Source organism: Sus scrofa, chromosome 2, assembly GCF_054392235.1.
Source record: "Sus scrofa isolate SSC_HxYL_T2T_F1_AM1 chromosome 2, Sscrofa_HxYL_maternal_Yorkshire_Landrace_v2.0, whole genome shotgun sequence".
Lineage (NCBI taxonomy): Eukaryota > Metazoa > Chordata > Mammalia > Artiodactyla > Suidae > Sus > Sus scrofa.
Window position 1 is genome coordinate 107,016,916 of NC_139384.1, and position 17,152 is coordinate 107,034,067.

General features: G+C 35.2%; 1 protein-coding gene across 2 annotated transcripts in view; it reads left to right on the forward strand.

The window, feature by feature from the left end:
• LOC110259421 (uncharacterized) overlaps positions 1-17,152 on the forward strand; it is a 574,595-nt gene that overhangs the window by 89,957 nt on the left and 467,486 nt on the right. The gene's annotated exons all lie outside the window — the stretch shown is intronic.

Sequence of the window (17,152 nt, forward strand, 5' to 3'; positions counted from 1 at the left end):
ATCCTCTATGGCTCTCCATGTTTTTATTTTAGGAGAATTCCAAAATCTGCCTGAAGGAAATATGCTCAAAGATTTATGTCACAAGGAAGATTTTTTTTCACACTCTTATAAAGAAGGAGACCAAAGATACATGAACTACTACTCCATGTTAGAATTGGTTAGAGAAGTTATTAAAGCAGATGTATGGCAGTGCCATTGTATACAGACAAGTTGCCTTCTAAGAGGAAAATTTGGCCCATGGTAGCTGATTGCATTGCAGAGTCTGGCTTGGTATGAAACTATAGGACATCAATGCAAAACGTCCCTTATTTATCAGGACATAGTCAAGAAAGTTGGATTAAAAAATAACTTGGGAGTTCCCGTCGTGGTGCAGTGGTTAACGAATCCGACTAGGAACCATGAGGTTGCGGGTTCGATCCTTGCCCTTGCTCAGTGGGTTAACGATCCGGCGTTGCCGTGAGCTGTGGTGTAGGTTGCAGACGCGGCTCGGATCCCGCGTTGCTGTGGCTCTGGCGTAGGCTGGTGGCTACAGCTCCGATTCAACCCCTAGCCTGGGAACCTCCATATGCCGCGGGAGCAGCCCAAGAAATAGCAACAATAACAACAACAACAACAACAACAACAACAACAACAACAAAAAAGACAAAAAAAAATAACTTGGAAGAAATTGACTCAGAAATTATCTTCCAAGGAAAGCCTTTACCATAAAGACCTTCACCTTACCCATGGAGAAGTTTCATTCAACCATTGTACTGAGGGCCTGCCAGGCACTATCCAAAGGGAGGTGCTTTTATACTGCTCTTATTTTGCTCAAGTGCATTCATCTTCTGTACATTTTGGCAACAAGGAATTTATCAGTGTCAAGGAAAACACTCAGTATGAGGAGTCTGTGCAAGATGACTTTGTTTAGATTTGGGAGCATCCAAGACAGATAACCTAATACATGATCAGAAAGCTTGTCAAAAACATTTACCTTGTTGGATTTTGGAATTTTTAAAAGGTTTTCCATAATAAAGAATGCATTTTAATGATTATGGAAATGTAATAACAAGCATTTATATAGCATTCCACACATAGCTCCTTAGATAAAATCTTCAGTGTAATCAGGTAAGTTATACCAGGATGTGCAGTCTTACCCTCTGTGTTGCAAAGAAGCTGAGGATTCCAAGACCCTCAGAGAGGAAATGGGTCTCCCAAGATTGTACAAGTAGGAAATGTTGGATCCAGGCCTCAAAGCTGGGAATTTTCATTAAAATTTGTGCTCACTATTTCCCATTCAGCTGCCTTGCCTTCCCAACACAGTAAGGCAAAGAAACAATGGACTTGGAGAAGAGACTTGTGGCTGCCTGATGGGAGGGGGAGGGAGTGGGAGGGATCGGGAGCTTGGGCTTATCAGACACAACTTAGAATAGATTTACAAGGAGATCCTGCTGAATAGCATTGAGAACTTTGTCTAGATACTCCTGATGCAACAGAAGAAAGGCTGGGGGAAAAATGTAATTGTAATGTATACATGTAAAGATAACCTGGCCCCCTTGCTGTACAGTGGGAAAAAAAAAAAAAAAAAAAGAAACAGTACCTAACCCTTCTTGAGATTAACTTACTTTATCAAGGAGGAGAAAGTATAGTGTAGGTCTTAATGGATTCTGACTATATTTCAAAATCTAAAAGTTGAATGGCCTAGACTTGCCATATATCTGGATATATTCTGAGACTCCTTTGGAGATGATATTTTGATGTGAGGGCAGGGAATACCCTACTTTTGTTTGAAAAATTCTTAAGTGGCTTGTGATAAATTTTGTGCCACAAGCACATTAAATTGGCAGACAGATGATCAATGTGGTTCACAGTATATCAAATTAAAAGTGAGTATCATTTGAAAGTAAATATGCTAATGTAAAAAAAGTAGATGATTTTATATGGTTATATCAATTATTCACTGATTGTTTTCACTTAAAAGGTACATTTTATAACTCAAGAAACTGATATTAATGAATCATTGATTTCCTGAATGGAAGTCTTTTGTAGATCTGCATTTAAAAATGGCAATTGCCTATTCTTGAGTTGTCTCAAGAGCCATTTTAGCTGTGCAGTACATGTTCTTCTAAAACAAATGGTGAAACTGAAGGTCAGAACAGTCTCCTTGTTAAAGAAGGACAAGGCAGGCTGTTTCATGTATAGACTGTTAGTTTTTCTGAGTGACCTTGTCCTAGTGCAAAATAAAAGACTGTACTACACACTAGGTAGAATTGAAACTTTTCTCATACCATTTCTTGCTTATGTTTCAAGTATTATATATATGGATAATTTCTTTTTATTTTTTTCTTTTTCTAGCATCAGGGACTGTTTCATGTGTACCATGCATCCATGTATTTCTCTGAAAATCTTATTTTTTTATTTTTTATTTTTTGTCTTTGAGGGCTGCACTCGCGGCACATGGAGGTTCTCAGGCTACGGGTCCAATCAGAGCTGTTGCCACCAGCCTACATCACAGCCAGACGCTAGATCTAAGCCGCGTCTTCAACCTACGCTGCAGCTCACGGCAATGCCGGATCCTTAACCCACTGAGCAAGGCCAGGGATCGAACCCATATCCTCATGGTTCTTAGTCGGATTTGTTTCTGCTGTGCCACACAGGAACTCCTATATGGAGAATTTCAAATGAGGCACCATGTACACTTACATTTTCTAATGCCCTCACTCTAGAATGGCTTTTATGTTAGGACCTGCCCAATGAAACAAATGGAGTTCAGAGTTTTAAGAGTTCTGACTATTACAATACATGTGATTTAGCTTGCTCCAAGTTAAAAAAGACAAGTCTTAATTAAGATAAAAATAGTAAATTGTCTAAATATTGAACACATGTATGAGAATATATTAAATCAATGACTAATACATGGTTTTGGAATCTGGATAAATGTTTAAAATGTTTCTTCAATTAAAGCCTGCAAAAGATATAACCTATAAATACAACTGTTGGAACTGGCTTTATTTTTGTTACTATGAATATGATGTATTTGATGTGCTGCTAATAGTTTATTCTGCCAACTACATTTACTTGGTGAACCACATCCAGATTTTCAAGTGGTGGGCAGTACAATAGATGCTGCTCACCCCACTGCTGGGTGGGGAGGGGTGGCGCAAAGTATGAAGGAGGCTGGCTTGCTTTTCCTCCTCTCTTTCCCTCCCTTTCTCATTTCCTGACTCCTCTGTTCTCTTCTTCTCTACCTTTTTTATTCTTTCTTTCTAAAATCATTTATTGAGCCCTTTGCATGACTTAAGTACTTTGCCAGAACCTGAGAATAAAACGGTGAATAAGATAGCCATACACTGCCTTTTTAGAACTTTCAGATAATGGAAAAATCAAACTGGTAAACTGGCAACTACAGTTCAATATAATAGATTCTCTGACGGGGAAGTAAGTGATACTGTGGAATCTCCTAACAGTGCATTGAGGGAAAGAGACAGCCTCCGGGAGGAAATTAAACAGAGTACTAATTCATCATTTACTTCTCTTCTTTAAGAGTTTCCCGTTTGTTGCAAAATTAAGTTGCTGCTCAAATCTTGCACACCTTCAGTTTTGTTTTTCATTTATATTTGCTCATGCTTTTGACCATAGCCAGTCTTCACTAATCAGTCTCCATCTCTGATCTTAATTCTCACCCTCCAGTTATATTTATTTCACCCTATTTTGTATTGTACTTTGTTGTTTCCACACATTTTTCCAGCCTAGGAGTCAAAAATTGATTCTTGTTTTCCTTTCCAATACTCTACTTACAAATTCAGTGCCCTGTAATAACTCAGAGTGTATCATTTTGTATAGAACAGAAGTCTCTGGTGGAACTAAAATGATTTTTGCATTTAAAAATTTAGTTTACTTGGAGTTCCTGTTGTGGCTCAATGGAAATGAATATGCTAGCATCCATGAGGATTGGTTTGATCCATGGTCTCGCTCAGTGGGTTAAGGATCTGGGGTTGCTGTGAGCTGTGGTGTAGGTCGCAGATGCAGCTGGCATCTGGTGTTGCTGTGGCTGTGGTGTAGGCCAGTGGCTACAGCTCCGATTTGACTCCTAGCCTGGGAACCTCCATATGCCATGGGTGCGGCCCTAAAAAGACAAAAAAAAAAAAAATTAATTAAAGAATTGATGAATTATCATGTGCAGGAAAAAAGTGAAGAAAAGTGAATATACATCATGAATAAACATGATATCTAGTAGAAGAGAACAGATATATTCCCAAATAGGTTCAGTTAAAGGAATTAGTTCATAGCACCAATTCTTCTGTTCAAGTGTTTATTGAATACCTACTATGTGCCAATCCCCATTGTCATAGAGCTTACATTCTAATTGAGGGATATTAACAAGTAAACAAATAAATAAGTATGATGATTTCAGATGATGATAAAAGTGCTATTAAAAATAAAATGGTGGAACATAGTAGAAAATATATGAAAGGATTGCAATAGATTGAGACATCAGGGAAGGTCTCTATGAATGGTGTCATTTGAAGTGAGATCAGAACAGTTAAGAAAGAACCGGTCATGAGAAGATCAGACAGAAGGGAATTACAGGTGGCGGTGACTCCAAATGCAAGGAATGCTTTTGACTTATTTGAGGAAAGTAAAGTAGTATAGTTAGGCTGATGACCAGCATATAGCGAAGGAGTGGTTTGAAAATTAAATTGGAGAAGGAGTGGGTCAGATGATTATAACATCTTGTTGGTCATTGTAAGGAGTCTGAGTTTTATTTCAAATGTAATGAGAAATCACTGAAGAACTTTAAATAGATGAGTAACAAGACATATTGAAAACTCCAAATTCTCTGTGGAAAGAATACATTTTAGGGAGAGGAAGATGGGGACAGGGAGCTCTGGTTGGCTATTGTTACTGTGGTGCCCTGAAATAGGTGATGGAGAGGTAGGAGAAAAAAAAAGAAATGGAAAAATTGGAGATATTCTGGGGAGGTACTTTTCACAGGACTTTCTAATAGATCAAGTGACAAAAAGAGGATAGTAAATGAATTCACCTATGGCTCTTTATGTCATTAGTATTAAAAACAGGAGGAAGTTATGGACACTTGGGTGTAGAGAAACAAACTAGATTCCCTAACATAATAGTGTACAATGTAACGCCTAAGAGGCCCTATGTGAGCCTTTTCATTGTTTCAGTACACCTCAGAGGAAGTATATATTTACCCTTGATAAGTCTATGGAAAATACTTGGGGCCTTTGTTTTTGACTGGAATCATACCCACTCAGTACTGTAAGACAACTCATATTTATTAAAAACTTATTTGCTGTAATTTGTGCCGTAAAGTAGATCTCTCACAATATAGGTTTCTTGGTGGAGAATATTTAAATGTTGATATCCTTGGTGGAGAATATTTAAATGTTGATATCCTTGGTGGCAAAAATTTTAGAAGACTTCTACTTAGATTTTTGGATATTTACATGATTAAATTAGCTGAACGACCTTTCTTTCCTACTCATCTGATTTGCCTACGAGTTGCTCTTTACTCCATTAGCCTTTGTTTAAAGGAGCAAGGAACTCGAAATTAATTATGTGCAGGTTCAACACAAATAGTTTTATACAATAATTTTTTATCCATATTCCAGTTTTCAACATTAAATCTAAAATTTTCTGTACAAAGTGACCCTTTAATGGAGAAGCAATATAATTCCATGAAGTGTAATTAAAATATGTTTTCTCCCATCAAAATTAGAATACCACCTTCAAAATCTTATATATACATATATTTAATTTATGTATATATATTTTTTCAGTCATGTGAGAATTGCTAGGGGAATGAATGTAACAACGCAGTGGTCTGAAGTAGTAATGAAGATTCTGACACTGAATTCTAGAGCATTGTCAACTCTGTCATAAATTTACTATTTGATTCTACTTGAGTCATTTGAATTCTGTTTTTAATTTCATATCTGCAAGGTGGTACAGCAAAGAAATCCTGATGAAATAGGGCAAATATTAGATTGCACAAAACAGATAAAAAGGAAAATGAATAACTTGAAATGCTAAATTAGGATTTAAGGTTAAAGATTAAGAAGTGAAACCGAAGACAAAGCCTTGCATTTTCTTTGGGCATATTTCTCAATCACTGTGTTGATTTTTAATCATTAGTTTACATTTGATGGCTACTTACTATGTGCCAAGTACTGGTGATTTGAAAATTATTTTACTAAATTTTTTTATCTAAAGAATACTCAGTTTTGCTGAGAGCATTTTCTTTATTAATCAAAGAGGTAATTTTATCCACATCCACTGACTTTTCATTTTGTCTTATTGGTCTTCTGCTACTATGATATTCTTTTACCACTATTTGAGTGATCCCAGAAACTGATAGGTCCTGGTCACAAGCTTTTGGAATTTCTACCTAGATAAAAAAATAATTTTTATTATTTTTAAAAAAGAAGCAAAGAAATCATTATTAATGTATATGCAGTGCTAGGTCAGGCAGCTTTGCTGCTTTTGAAGTAGATTTCTTTTTGTACATAAAGAGAAGAAAGACTATTTTTCCCATGTTTTCTGGAAATGTGGATTTTTTTCTTGTTTGTTTGAAAATAAACAGGCCATATTTGTGCTGTCCTTAAAAGGCAGTGATCTTATGGATGCATTTGGGGACCTTATGTAAAAAGTCTGCAGCTTAGTAATAATTTTTATTTGGTTTATTTGCATCCCTTTTAACACATACTTCCACTGCGGAGTGAAGTTCATTCAGTGTGAGATTGTAAATATAAACTAAAAGACTAGTTGTTTTATAATGAACTTGTGATGAAGAAGTCAGAGCCTGGTAGATGATGGCCTTTGTCACAGTACTGAATTCAGAGAGGACATCAGTTCAGAGCACAGTGCCCTTCAGAAGTGAAATGACTACCTCACAGAGGGATTTTCATCTTTAGACTGACTCCTGCTGTCAATATTGATGCAAAATCATAAAAAACCCTTGCTTTTATATGGTGCTTTACTTTTTAAAAGCAGTTATTTCACTGCACAAACATGTCTTGTGGTCCTACAGTAATTGAGTTATAAAGAAAAAAAGGCACAATGCCTACATTAGACAAATGTACAATGTAGTGGGGAATGCAGACGTACAGAAGTAGGTTAAAATATAGTAACTGATTATGAATTCTAGTAAATAATTCTGAAGAGGAAATATGCTATTGTTTTTGTCTTATTTGTACCTTCTTGTGTTTCCTTCAAATAAGTGATGAAAGCTGTCTGCATCTGATCAATGAGGAAAGGGCTTAGCTTCTCTGTTGGATGCAGGGCTTTGCCTGAGATCACATAGCTACTTGTTGGTATAGTTGGGTCCTCTTGATTCCTCAGAGGTCCTTGCTTCTTCACAACCTAGTATTCTAGCATAAAATTGCCCTCCTTCCTGATACATAGTTGGTGCAAAGAAGATGTTAGTTGCCAAAAGCTGGCCTATTATGCGCTTTCTCTGATGTGAATTCAAATCACATTTTGGAAGGCGCTTTTCAGGCAGTATCCAAAAAAGGTACCCTTGGGTTTTTTGCATTCTTATTAGAAAAGGACTATGGTTTTCTCTACAGAAATTTAATGAGATTTTATTCATATTTAAATATTTGAGTAATTGTCTTTGCTTATATGGTAAAAGCACATTTGAGGCGGGTGGCTTTTTGGCCAAAAACAGAACAATAAAAAATAATCCTGGTTCAATCAAAACATAGTTGGATTCAATAAAGAAGTAAGATGACTGGCAAGTTTAGTTCCTGCTTTTCTAGAAAGAGACAGCAGAGGTATTTTAATCAGTTTCTAATGTTTGTAATAGTTCTTGCTGCCTCAAAAAGTTGGAAATGTATTTTCTCATTTAGTATTCTTAAAAGAGCATTTAGGATTAGGTTCCCACCTACTGAAACAGCAGAATGAATGAATTTAAATTACACAGTGATAACTGTTGTATGGACCATGTTGGAAACCTCCTGGATACTGGCAGCCCATACAATCCAAATTATGGAGAATAAAGATTTATTTCTATGCTACTCTCTGATAAACTTTGAGAGCGTGAAAAGGAAGCTAATTGTTTTAGTATTTTCTGTATTGATTATGTTGGAGGTCGAATTGAATCAGATAGACATAATATATACATAAGGTGCTGAACTACTGGGATAATGCAGTTGGACTTGTTGCAAACACAGATATAATTAAGGATTTGTTAACACTTGTATAATAAACCTCTATTATCAAGGACTTTTAACTAAGTATTAAAAATTCACTCTCAGCTGCAACTTGCCATTCATGGTCTCAGCTAGAAAGCAATTTTCTTTTTACAAATTTTCTAGAAAAAAGAGTCTTCCCCTGTAAAGCTTTGTAACTGATTTTCCTTTGATAAAAAGTTTCAGGCATGAGTCTCCCTTCTGAAATGGAAAATTCCTGATGCATGAGAAGTTAAAGAGGGAACAGTGCATTTCCACATTAAATGTCCTTTCTCATAAGGTAGAAAACTCCTTTGTTAAAAGATGAGCTCATTCTTGTTTTAAGAAGTTAAATGACAGGTATTTAAGAAAAACATTAAAAAACCTGCTCCTTTTTTTCCCTAATACCACCTAGATGGTATCTATTTTTGTTGTATATTCTCCTATACATTTCCATGTATTTGTGCAAACACATCTTTTTTTTAATCACATTTTTAAAACTCAAGTTTTAAAATCTAAATCACATCCCAGTAGTGGAGCCAAGTTGGTTTTTGTTTTTGTTTTTTTCTGTCAAGACCAATAGATATAGGCCAAGCAGTACTCATTTTCCTAACATTTCCTTTGAGAAATTACATATTTATATATCATGAACATAGACTTAAGTAATAAAAATGATGGCCTACCATTTTGAATTATTTACCCTCAAAGAACCTCCATTAAGGCCATTCACAATCACACCAGCTTCTTCAAGTCCCAGCAGGAGAGATCCTGAAGGCTGTGTGGGGTCTGTGATAGGTGCACAGTAACCCTACCACTACTCCCTCCGTTTAACTTCAGTGGTTTCTACTGAACTCCACATCCCCAAAGTAACAATCATTGAATGTTTTGATGACTAGATGGAAACCTTTCTTAGATTCAGATCCCTGTTCTTTGTAGGAAGAAGTAGGCGTCCCAGAATCTAATTGAGCACAAGTTGAGAAAAGTTTTGTCGGAGAAGACACACGTTTAATGAGCCCATCATTTCAAATTTTTCAGTACTTAATTTAGTGATGATAGGAATAAATAGTAAGAGAAATAATAATACTGACCTCAACAAATAAAGGATAATTGCTTTGATGATCTTTATGGTTTATTCCTTTGGTGCTAAATTTATTATATTAATTTTCTCTTGCTTCATGACAAACATTTTATTCTCCTTCCTATACATGAACTTTGAAAGACTTGGAAATATGTTCACATATTCATAGTCATCACAGTGGAAATATGGTCAATAATATATCAAAATTCTTAAGCTTGGGTAAAACAAGTTTGAAATTAGGGTATTGGGTAGTACATTAAAGCCCCAATGGATCAGTTCCTTTCTTAGATTTTTGGTAGTCATCATTTCACTTCTAGATAACTTAGAATAGGTAGAAAAACCTAGAAGAGGAAATTGTGTGGAGAAAATCTGGCTGAAACAGTCACTGAATGATCATCGAATTTTGTTGAAGTAGTTTATTCATCTAGGGGAGTCCAGCTGTCTTTCTCCCACCTCTGTTCCTCATTTGTCCCTGACATTCAACTATCTGTTGAATTGTTGAAAACCTCTTTTTTTCACCTTAGCTGAATCATCTTGGACAATTTCAGTTTTACTAGTGAACTGAGCCAGGCTTTTAGGCCTAAACAACTTGGCTGTGTTAGACATATTTGAAATAAGCCCTAATAATTTAATCAGTGGATGACAGGAAATATCTATTTCTGTGACCAGTGTAGACCTTTGATTGCTGGATAGAGTAAAACATTTTCCAACATACTCAGTGTACAACTGAGATGAATACTTAACAAAGACTTTTCAGACTGTGAAATAGTGAAATGAGCAAAATAAGGGAAGAGGATTAAGAGGTACAAACTTCCAGTTATAAAAGAAATATACAGCATAGAGCATATAGTCAATACTCTTATAATAACTTATAAAATATTGCATTGTGAGGACAGATTGGAACTTATTATGCTCATTTTGTAATGTGTGAAAATATTGAATCACTATGTTGTACACCTGAGGGTTATATAATATTGTAAGTCAATTATACATCAGTATTTTTTCTGAAAGATTCAGTGGTTTGGAGAATTACCTAGGATGGGTCTTTCTTTTATCATGTAGTGTTGATAAACATGGATTTTCCAGAAATGTCTTAACTGCATGCTATATATCAACTAAAATCTCTATAGTCTTTCATTAGATCCTTTACTAGAAGGCTGAATTTAAATACATTTCAATGTTTATAGCATTGCCTGTTGAGCTACTTAGAAGCATAGGAGCCTAGCAGTTCATAGGTTTAAATAATACTTCCTTGTGTTCAAATGTTAATTTAATGAAGGCACAAATGATGAAGATAGTATGGTAACGGGCATAGGAGGAAAGAATTCTACCTGAGATCACCGTGTTCTCTCTCTTTGAAATATATGTTGTTCTCGGAGTTCCCATCGTGGCGCAGAGGAAACGAATCTGACTGGGAACCATGAGGTTGCATGTTTGATCCCTGGCCTCACTCAGTGGGTTAAGGATCCAGCGTTGCTGTGAGTTCTGGTGTAGGTCACAGATGCGGCTCGGATCTGGAGTTGCTGTGGCTGGGGTGGCTATGGTGTAGGCCAGCAGCAACAGTTCCGATTAGACCTCTAGCCTGGGAACCTCCATATGCTGCGGGTGCTGCAGTAAAAAGACAAAAAAAAAAAAAAGACAAAAGACAAAGAAAAAAGAAACACACGTTGTTATAAATGGACACCTCCTTCAACATGTTCAAATTTGAGTGTGGATTAACCTTACATTGACAAGTTTTAACAATAAATTGAAAATAATCAAATTTTATGCATTTTTTTCTTTCCTTACATTGTAGGTAAGGACATACTAAAAGAGTGTTATCAAGACATTGCTTTTCACATACATTCATTAGGAATTCAAAGATTTGGTAGCTGATGGTGATGTTAGTGTAATTAGCAGGAAAAAAATGGAAGAAATGCATGTTGCTATAGCAATGTGTTCATCATGAGTGATCTACAGCATAAACACCCAGATTAATTTACAAGATGCTAGGTAGAAAGCTACATGGCTGACTAGGCTACTCTCAGATGCCACAGTATTTGTTTTTATTAAGTATAAACATTACAGTGGAGCTTTCAAGGTATGTGTGCTTGTCACTGTCAATCACACAGGGGTTGCATTCCCAAAGAGTTTTCAATTCACTTTAAATTTTTAACGGATGAAGGGAAACATTTTTTAGAGAATAAAAAATATATATACTAGCATAGATGACATTTTGACACTGAAACAAGCTAACAATCTCCTTGTTCATGGGCAGACTGTGTTTCTGTTTCATCTGCACACTTGCTTTTGATACCAGAGGTATGAAAGTTTTAATGTGCAAGCGGATTTAAAAATACCGAAATTGGAAGCCATGGTGTCAGGAAACCTCTTAAGAAAGCACTTGTGGATATGAGCTGGATGACATTTTAGCCCACCATAGTTTAGGTTATTACTAGAAACTCAAGACCAAAAAGGCACCCTTACCTCATTGGGCTGGGAAATGTGATATGTGGGTGTATATATAGGTATGTGTTTATGAGCAAGTCTGAAAGATACAGTTGCCAACTGGATGCTTGTTGCTGATGGTATTTTGGGGTCCTATAGCCAGACACATGGGATGGTACAAGAGACCCACATTCCTCAGCTTGGCCAGTGGGGTGGTTCTGCAGCCTTGGCACAAACATAGAGCATGTTCACGATCTGAATTCCTCATTCTCCATTGCTTAAATAGGCCAACTTCAGAACTGGGCAAATGTTAGAAGGGAATAGAATGAGGTGGAAGGTAAAGAGAGATAGTGAAGCTTAGATGATCTGGCTGCATTCCTCTACCATTGACACTGATGGCTCACAGGATAATTTGGAGGTGGATTGTATGCAACTGAAAAGATCTTCATTAATTTGTTTAGCATGTACAAATAGCAGTAAAAGCTGTAAAGAAGTTGGCTGTTGTATTTTACTCACAGTGTTGTATATGATAAGACTCAAGAAATGGAGATGGCGTGTTCTAGTGGGACACTGTGTAGAATTGTAGTGTCCAGTTGGGATGAATCTTGTGTCCCTCTGCTTCTAGATTGCTTGATATAAGACAAAGTCATTGTTCTTGGGCAGCATACAACTTGTAGGGATCCCCAGTACAGAATTCTTGATAGAATGCCAACATGTTGAGGGCAGGACTGTCAAGGACATCAGGAACAGTAGGAATTGTTCTTGTGTCTTTTCTCCAGTGTAGAAAAGGATTGGTTTTCTGGGACCAAGTCCCAACATCTGGCTAAACCATGTATATTATGAGATTTGGCCAAGGGAATTTTTAAACTTTAAGCCAGGCCTGGCATTCACCAGTACTATCCCTATGGGATTTAGCCTGAAGACTAGAGCTTGCCAAACCCAAGTTTGGACCCTACATTGCTTAGGCTGGATTGACAGCCACTCCATAGAGGAAATGAACAATAAACATTATGTCCTTTGGGGTTCCACAAAGGAAAACAATAAACCTGCATCAGTCATGGTTCCAATAAAGGATGGGTTGCTTCAGGCTATTGCCCGAATAAAGGCTGTTGCAGGCATTCAGCCCCTAAAGAGAAGAACTTTCTTTTCTTGCCCCACCCTGTTATGGAGTCAGTTGCTGGCCACCAGTGAAGCTGGTGCTAATCTAATCAGGATGTTTTGCTTTAACTTCTGGTGTGGCTTTTTGTCTGGGTTGAGAAGGAAAAAAAGGTTTTTAAAAGTGCTGCATTTCCAAGTTGTTTGTATTGGTTTAAGTGTCTCTGTTATTTTCCCAGTACATATTTCACATCAGTGAAAACTGGTTAGGCATTTAGAATTTTTATCATATTACTTAAGGTATAGAGTATAAATGCTGTTTTGCTTGGTTCAGCATAATTTTCCTAAAACAAGCAAACCAAATTGTGCACACAGTGAGAATGGGGCAGGAGTGATACTAGGTGTTTTTTGAAATTAGTGGCTTTTAAAAAATATCTCTGCACTCTGGTCTATAGATTTCACTCTGCTCTACTTTTTCTTTTTTTGTATTTTTTTTTTTTTACCAATATTGTTTATTTTCTGTATTCCCTCAGAACATATATGCTCCCTTGATTTTTTTTCAAGTGCCTAGAATTATACCCAATACATAGCAGACCTTCAGTACTTGGTGACTATATTAAGAATTTGGATATTTTTTTGCTAGGACATTTCCTTGGAGAAAATTTTAAAGTTTTTTCTCATTTGGCTTTATTCAGCTAGAAGACATGAAAAATAAAGTAGTTTTTTAAAAATTTTAAATTCTTTACAGAAGTTTTACTTCAGTAAGCTTTATATTTTTAATAACTCCCCAGTCTTACTTTATCTGAAAATTACTAGTGAGCAAAGATAAGAGTAGGTAGGAATATAGTATCTTCCCTCAGATATTTTATTAACTAGAAAGAATTGTTTAATGGTAATTTATGGTTTGTTTTTGTTTGAGAATTATAAAATGAAAATGTTACTAAAGAGAAATAGCATTTAAGTTAAACCATAAGATAGTTCATACTTAGAAGTCACAGGATTTTTTTCAAATTTAAAGACCTTAAATATTTTATTTTACTTGGTACACATGAGTATGAGTTCTACATAAACAGAATTAGGAAATTATCAACCGAGGTACCAACATGAATATTTTAATTAAAAAAATGTGAATACTGTAATTTTGATGATGACGATGTGTGTGACTAAAGTTATGTTTGTGCCATGCATTGTTTTTAAATTCAAGTGCCGCAAATCCTCAGCAAAGATACAATCAAAAAAAAAAAAAATCAACTTTTTTTGAGATATTGAAATAGGCAACTTATGTTTTTGTTACTATCTTCAAGGAGGTCTAAAAATATAGTCAAATTTCACCCAGTCACTTATGTTGTTTTAAAAAAACAAAACAACACGGATATGTATGAAGTGTGTGGACAGCCCAAACTCCACGCTCTTTCCTCTACAATGTTCATCTCCCTGAGGGGATTTTTATGATGGAGTAAAAAAAATGCTCTAGAATTATAGGGGTCATACATAGCTGAATCTGTGGAATAATAGGAAATGCATGGTTAAATTCTATTGTATATATTGCTAAGCTGTCCTAACGGTATGGCAATAAAGTACAGTCTTCAGGTATTGGTCTCTCTATATCACTGGGGTAGGCAAATTTAAAGATTCTGACAGTAAGAAATAGGATAAACTTGATAATTTGACTGAACCACATTACAACCTCTGGAGTACCATCCATACTAACACTTAATTTACGTTTTTTCCATTCTATCAGCTATCTTGCCTGGGACATATCTTGAAATGTAGTTATTGGTAGATGGTTATTAGTGAAGGGCAAAATGTGCTGTGCAAGGCCATGCAGAACAGCAATATTTAAGTTCTGTAATGAGGAAAGAGAAGTAATTAAAGAGATAACAAAGTATCCAGGGAATTACTTGGGAGAAAATCATAAAAGCACCCAAGGATGGTGTCATGGAAGCCAAGGAAAGGGTGCATCATGAAGAGAGGTGTGGTCAGGAATGCTGCAGAAGTCCCTGGAGCAAATATTCTTTCCACAGTTGTCCCAGCTGAAAAAATTTCATCTTTACAAGTTGATGTTTAGACAATGGTATCATTTGGGGGCATTCTGAAAATGTACCAGAGATTTAAAAAAAAAAAAAAAACTCTGTAGTTTTATGTTACATGCAAATGCTCTTCAGATAAGTTTAACAAGGTAGATGCTAGACTAGTGATGATCAGAAAGACTAGAAAGAGAACACTTCTGTGGTCTGTTAACTACTCTCTGTCTTTATCTAAATCTGTATAGTTTGGTGCAGTATAGACAAACAAGATTTTAGAGAAAGGCAGGATTGAAATCATGACTCACATCTGCATATATGGGGGTGTTATTTGTGTGTGTATATATATATATGTATGTATATATTTCCGTTAATTTGCTGGGCACCAATATTTTAAAGTTCCTTAAAAAATATTCTGATGGAACCTTCAAGTGGAGACAATTTTGTGGGTTTTACTGTGCCAAGATGATAATTAAACATCAATCTATACCTGTATTTAGATACTGTTGTAACTGATCAAGTTGATTATCCTTCAGTACATTCACTAAACATTGATTACATTTTTGATGATTTTTATAATCAATACCCATTCAATACAATACAGTACACAACATATGGCGAAATATGTCTTTTTTTTCATAATGGCATGCAGCAAAGCTCATGATATTCAGCTCTTTTTAAGAAAATGTATTGCTTAATTGAGAAGGTGCTTAACAGGATTCTAATGAAAACAAAGCAGGTGTTATTAAATTCAAAGTAAAATAAATCATGTTTTAAAAACTACATTCCATCCTTTACACAATCCAAAATGTGTAGTCTTCCTTAGATAGCAAAGGAAACATTAAAATTTACTAAGCAAGATTTTTGCTACTTCCTTTGGTTGAAAAACTTAATATTCTGAAAAGTTAGCATATGCTTTCAATTTCTAAGGCAATGCATTTAATTTTAAACCAATTCATAGTTTCCTTATAATAAGGAGCAGTATGATCAACCTGATTGTGAAAATCAAACTAGAATATTCTTAAGACTTTTTTCATGAGAATTGTGGAGAAGGGAGCTTAACTCTTATTTCTGTTTATTAGATATGAAAAGGAAAGTCCGACCTATGAAACTAAGGTAAACATTAACATAGGGTCAGCAGGGAGCTTTCAGTGACCACTGCTACTGACTGCACCTTTTGCCAGGTCACTCTCTCAGTCCTCACCTGATCTTCTTACTCTTCATCATACTTAACTCTATCTGAAAATACATAATTATTTATTTGCTTAGTTGTTTAGTAGTTATACCAAGTTGTAAGCTCCACATGGGCAGGGGATTTGTTTTATTCAATCCTGTATTCAGGGGCCTAGTATAGTGCCTAACACAGATTAGGTACTTAATAAATCTTTTTGAATCATTCAGTGAATATGAATGTTCTTTGAATAATTCAAAGAACAAAATATGTTATTTCCTCTCAATTAGGATCTTAACTAATTATTTCTCTAGCTTTAAACCATTCCCAGTTCTTTAATGAAACATATAAGATGTTTTTATGTTATATTTTATATTATAAAACTTATAAAGGTGTTTACTAAACTTTTACTCTGTATATTGTACATTACATATACTTGGGTTTGTTGTATGGTTTTCAACCAGCACAAATGAAGATTGCAAGCACTTTAGAGGCCAGGCCTATTATATTTTTATAATCTCTAATATTTCATATTGTTTCATGAGCTATTTGTTATTGATTCCATTTTATAGATGATGACACTGATAACCAGTGATATGATTAAAATACTTGATATACTTAACGTCATATGGTTAGTAAATGATGTAACTGGGATTTGACCCATCTGACTGACCCCACGTATATTTCCCTTTTGAATCCTCTAAATACTAGTTTACAAAGTGTCAGGTGAACAAATAGGTTTGATTCTTGTTAACCAGTCAATTTAATTTAATGGTTAATTTAATTTAACCATCTTTAAAAATTAACATGGTAGCAAATCTCTGTATTTTCACTAGTACTAAATAATAGCAAATCCACATAAATATTAGTTTTAAATAAGAATTTTAAACATATTTTGTTTTTTAATGACAAATTCATTAGTATATACCTTGGATAAGTGTAACTCCAATAGAAGTCTATAAGTTAGTTTATAAATCTACCAAAAAAAGGAAAATAGAAAATGATAGAAAAATTATCTTCTTGATCACTGCATTAGGAACATGCATTTGAGCATTCTTTAAAATGGAGATTGTTAATTTATTTATAAATAGTTAGGAATAATAGTTGGGGAGAAATATTGACTTTATCTGGATCACAGAATTCTCTATTCGATGTTCCAAAATATCATATTTGTAAGAAAGATGCA